Source organism: Scomber japonicus, chromosome 15 (assembly GCF_027409825.1).
Source record: "Scomber japonicus isolate fScoJap1 chromosome 15, fScoJap1.pri, whole genome shotgun sequence".
NCBI lineage: Eukaryota > Metazoa > Chordata > Actinopteri > Scombriformes > Scombridae > Scomber > Scomber japonicus.
This window is the reverse complement of record NC_070592.1, coordinates 3,378,281-3,384,092: the sequence shown is the minus strand read 5'-3', so window position 1 is coordinate 3,384,092 and position 5,812 is coordinate 3,378,281. Positions and strand designations below refer to the sequence as shown.

Below are 5,812 nucleotides of genomic sequence, written 5' to 3'. Positions count from 1 at the left end.
GTTCCACACGTCTCTGTGACATAAAGAAGGGACAACAACAACCATTAGCTGCTACTTCACAGATGAGTTGAGCAATTTAAACCATCTGGGTTAATGATTTCATATGCGTCATAATGAGGAGAGGATGCACAATTTGTCGTGTGTTTGTTTCTGGGTAATGTGAAAACGTAAATGGAAAATGGAAAAACATGAATGAAAACACATTGGATGCTTGGAAAAAGGAAATCCAGTCATTGAACTGCACGATTAAATGTGTTGTTTGGCTCTGTTTTTGTCATCATCTAATACAAAACGCTCTGTTCAGCCAAAAAAAAACACTCCTGTGAGACGTTTGCAATGCCAGGTCCCAAACACACGCCACAGATCCGATCAAAGATGACTGTGAGTGTTTGTGAAAGTACCATGAAGGAAGACTATTCCCTCTGCTGCACTTTTGCACTTACACATTTCAGGCCAATTTAATTGTTTAAGTGTTTCATGTTGGACTGAAATAACCTGCCGAAGCTGCCAAGAAGAAACGACCCTTGAAAAATATTCTGTAGATGATGATGATGATAAAAATGAGGCCACAGGAGAGTTCTAGTCATATTCTGACTCATACATTCCCCATTAGTTATGAAATGACACATCCTTAAAGAAGCTGTCAGAGAGCAAACAGAGTTTATCATTAGAAAAAATACATTCACGATCACTATTTTATGGTCCAGAACAACATTTTTGAATGCTGATTTTTGAATTTCGTACTATAAAAAAGGTCAAATTTGGACATTAGCATGTATAAAAGCATTTCAATTCCTTTTTTATTATATATATACAGGGTCACATTAAGAAAAGTCTGTTTTTAAAGTACTCAAATGTAAAAATGGCTCAAAGTTGACCCTGAGCAGTATGTAAAGGGTTAAATACACACATATCTATCTGAGGGTATTTTGCAAAAGAGGATATGATTAAACACACAATGTGCATCATTCTATGAGCATGGGAGTACATACTGTAGCATGTTGAATTTCCTGTAAGACATTTCTTATACCATCAGAACATCATTCGCATTAAAAAGGGAAATGAGGTAAAAACACTGACTGAGTTTGTCCAGAACAGGGATGAGTGTGTTCCACGTCTGCAGGTATTCAGCTCTCAGTCCGTCCAAAGAGACGAGGAGGAGAGGCTGCTGCTTAAAGCTGGTAGGGGGGGGGGGGGCGACAGGAACAGGAACAGAGGATAGCTTATAATTAGAAGCTTATAGTTAAGGCCGGTTCCAGCTCCGAGTTTATGCTGCTATAGGCTTAGACTCCCATGATGCACTGGGCTTCCTCTCTCTCTCTCTCCCTCTCTCCCTCTCCCTCTCTCTCTCTCCTCTCTCTCTCTCTCTCCTCTCTCTCTCTCTCTCTCTCTCTCTCTCTCTCTCTCTCTCTCTCTCTGCTCTCTCTCTCTCTCAACATGCATGTCCTATTAATGCATTCAATAAGCTAAACTTCTTCCCCGGAGGTTGTCTGTGCTTTCTCGTCCTGGAGCTTCATTGTGCTTCTCTCTTCTCTCTACAGTGTATTTAAGTGGACTTATACTAATAATGACTTCATTTAAAAAACATCAAATGAACAAAACATCTTTTGGAGTATTTCTAAATTTGAATTTAAAGCATTTTGTCAGTATTGAGCATTTAATTCATTCCACATTTATTTTTCCTATATATAATATATAAAAAAATAAGGGTTAACACCAATTAACACTGTGTTGCATCACATCATTGACCCATATAGATATATAACAATATGTATTTTTGCATTTCCAGCCTTTTGATGTTTTGCATGAATTCTTACTTTGCTGGACATTTCGGCTCTGCCAGGTTCTCACACGCGTCCTCCACCCATTGTTTCTCTCCTGCAGAAGGAAAAGTAACACGTTTACATTCATATAAGCAATCTGGAGGGTTTTGGTTTCTATAAATTAATTAGGAGTTGACCCACTAATAAGTTATGTTTAATATAAAGTGTCTCGGCTTAGATCATATCTTTATTTTTAAGCCTCTTAACAACCTTCATACTTAAGTAATGAAATATGTAATTATGACAAATGATATATTTAGAAAAAGCCTTACTCATTTCCAACCAGCAGAAGAGTTTATGAGTCAATTGTTTGAATAAACAGAGATGAGATTTGGCACCAAATCAAATTCAGTTCAAATTCAGACCGAAGATCAGCTGTTAGGGTAAGTGTTCCCATTAAGCAGCAAAATCTAAGTCCAGTTGTGTTGTCATGGATACTGACATGATTAATAAGGGAGATCATTTCTTATAAAGCAACATTTATCTCTCATTGTAAAATGTATTCATAAGTTCATGTAGATTTTGGATCATGGGCGTAGGTTTGCATAGGGACGGTAGGGACATGACCCTACCAACTGTTCAGGAGGCCCAAATTGTCCCTACAACTTTTAAGCAACCTTATTTGCATTATATTTGGAGTGCAGTTATATAGGTCATTTAGATTGTCTTCCCATATTTTGGATAGGATAGACTTGACCCGAACATTATTGAGTGAATTATTTGCATTATGTTCAGAGTCACAGTCTCTTTTGGCTGATGACCAAACAAACGCCCACCCCCAGACATGCCCGTTCCCCAGCAAAAAAATGTACATGCAGGTTATGCTGTTATAGTGTCCCTACCAATGTTGAGACCAAACCTACGCCATGTTTTGGATATAGATATTTGATGAATAAAGTGAGTTTAATTGGTACTGTGACTCCAAATAAGCCCATGTGATGATTTATTTTACTAAATATAAAGACAAATATTGATTTCAAAGAATTAAAAACAGCAATATATGTATTCAGTAACATGTTAAATATTTAAAAAAATGAGGAAAAAAACCCTCCTGAGCAGGTGTGAGCAAGGTGTGACTTCAGATGTAACCTCCTTTGTACATTAACTATAACAGATTACACTTACTTTATTACGTGATGCTATTACATGCAACTAGTGACTACCTAACACTGAGCATTTGGGGGGTTTATGACATTGTTTATATGTGCAACCATGCTTTTGATGTCTTATAAACTCATCTTCTAATCTTCCCTCCTGGGCGTTCTTACCGTGGCACACATGTTGGTAGTTGGTGCAGCAGTCTCCTGCAGACACACAGTCATCGGAGCACTGACACTTGCTCTCCGTCAGCCTCTGCTCTCCACAGCGCAACTTTGTGCACTCCCACTGCTCGGCTGAAAGACATCATTATTATAAATCCAGATGGAAACACTTTGCTATTATAAACACAGGTCTGAGAAACTGTAACTCACTCGGTAATGTGCAGATGTCATGGTAGTCAAAACAGCAGCTGTTGCTTGCTTGGCAATTGGCATCACATCTGCAGCCAGGAACGTCGCCGTCGTATGGTTCATTACAGCGATTCCTGCAGGATACGTGAGGCACAACTAGAAGAGAAACACAAGACAACAAAGCTTTCATTCACATAGATAGATAAAAAGCTTCTCTAAACATTTCACACTTTATCTTGAGACTCTTTAAGGTCCATTTATGCTCAACGTACGTATGAAAATGTGTATGTTACTGTCACTGCTCTCATACTTCCATGCGTCCTTTACGTTGGCATGGATGTTACCCAATACATCCACCAGGGGGCAGCGCAGAGTCAAAATGTTTATGACAACAACAAACTCAAAAACAAACATGGCGACTGTGGAGGAGATATTGATCATGTTCCTCTTACATAAAAGACATTTACCATATGTTTAAAGTTTCTAACCAACTCAAACACAACCTTTCCTCAAAAAGTTCCTCCTTTGTTATTTCTGCTTCGTGTCTCACTAGAGCTACGTATCGAGTAGAGACCAGGCGGGGAGTTCTGGTCCTCTGAAATGAGGCCAACCAGGAAGTAACTTAGAGCTGCATTCTATCAAAAGGCCACCAGGGGGCGACCGTCTCTATACAAGTCAATGGAGAATTCACCAACTTCTCACTTGATTTCTAACCTCAGTAAACGTTTTCAAAATGTGTTTATGGTCTCAATCGCTAGTTTAAAGCCTTCTTCAATGCAGTATGATGTTCATTTGGGACATTTTGGCCTCCCTGATTTTATATGTGACGATAAAGCAGGGTATGCATTAGGGCGTGGCTACGTCCTGCTTGACAGGTTGATTGACCAATGTCCTCGAGATCCAGCCCTCGTAACCATAGCAACCTCCCCGCTCCGCCCATGGCCCCGCCTCATGCCCATATAAGTAGAATCTGTGTTTATATTTTTCCCAGCATGCACCTGAAATTTTCAAGATGGCGCTGCCTAGATTCAAAATTATTGGCTTCTGAGCAGCAGTCCACAAACCAATGGGTGACGTCACGGATGTTACGTCCATTTCTTTTATACAGTCTATGGTAGAGACAGCAACGCTGCCCCCCCATGGGTTCTGGTGGTACTGCTCCGTTTGGTCCGTATCCGTAAGCTTTATGGAAACGTGCAGAAATACGAAGGAAATGAACGCAGAACACGGACAGAAGGCTCCGTCTGTATTTAACGTTGAGCATAAATGGACCTTTATTCTTGTTTCTTGCTTCTGTGACTTATTGCCAAACTCTACTTTGGCACTGTCTGTTTTCCCTCAAATGTTATGACTTGTTTTTTGGACTTGCTCAATATTTCCCATCAAACGCTTTCTCACATTACTGCAGTTTGTCAGTGTTGGCTGATTGTGCTGATTTTGTCAACACATGCTGCAGGTGATGAACAGATTACCATCACTTGTGCGCCATCAGTGTGAGACATATGTGTCACGGCTTTAACTCACGCATCACGTGATTTCCATGTGATTAAGTGACACACACTTGCAGACTCACAGCTTCTGAATGCATCAAGTAGCCATGAGCTGGACCATCCTGACTCAGGACGCTGATATTCTAAATAATACATCCTCAACCTCAGAGGAAAAATGAAAGAAACAACAACAATTTGACTCTAGCCAGTTGTTGAGTCATGCCTGGCCATAAATATGTAAACAGCATGAGTCAGGACCTCCTGTGCTGCAGACCATAATAGATAAATGGTCGTCAAAGCTTTATGCACATGACTGTTATCTGACACACACAAACACACACACACATACACACACACACACGATGTGCAGTTGAAGCACCTGCATGCTGGATGATAAACACTCTGTGCTGCTGTTGTGCGTAAATGCTTTAACTTCAAATCAACGTGAGCCTCCAGTTACGGACATGACTTCTACATATCAAAAATAAACTTGTGGCTGTAACTGAGTGTGTGTCGGGTTAGTTTCATGTCAGCACATCATAATATTGTTTTTCTATATTGAGCTAAACTATACTTGTTGATATAATTCTTCTATAAACTGTCAAGTAATATGCAGATGTGAGCATTTACAGAAATATCTTGATAGAAATCTCTGGCGAGGAAAAAGCCAAAAACATGAGTGAAGTCTTTAGGAATTCAACTTGAAGTCATCAGTTTGACGCAGTGAGTCACCAGAGTTAACCCTCCTGTTGTCCTCGAGTCAAGGAAGGAAGGAAGGGAGGGAGGGAGGGAGGAAGGAAGGAAGGAAGGAAGAAGGAAGGAAAGGAGGGAGGAAGGGAGGAAAGGAAAGATGGAAGGAAAGGAGGGAGGAAGGAAGGAGTGAAGGAAGAAAGGAAAGAAGGAAGGAAAGGAGGGAGGGAAGGAAGAAGGGAGGATAGGAAAGAAAGAGAAGGAGGGAGGGAGGGAAGGAGGGAGGAAGGAATAAGGAAGGGAAGGAGGGAGGGAGGAATGGAGGGAGGAAAGGAAAGAAGGGAGGGAGGAATAAGGA

General features: G+C 40.5%; 1 long non-coding RNA gene across 1 annotated transcript; it reads right to left on the bottom strand.

Annotated features, from left to right (window-relative positions):
- Positions 1–1,080: 1,080 nt before the first annotated feature.
- Positions 1,081–3,402, bottom strand: LOC128374400 (uncharacterized). Its single transcript, XR_008322984.1, has 4 exons — positions 3,296–3,402; positions 3,092–3,217; positions 1,818–1,878; positions 1,081–1,178 (listed from the first exon to the last, which is right to left on the bottom strand). It is a non-coding gene; the product is annotated as an uncharacterized LOC128374400 (long non-coding RNA).
- Positions 3,403–5,812: the final 2,410 nt, after the last annotated feature.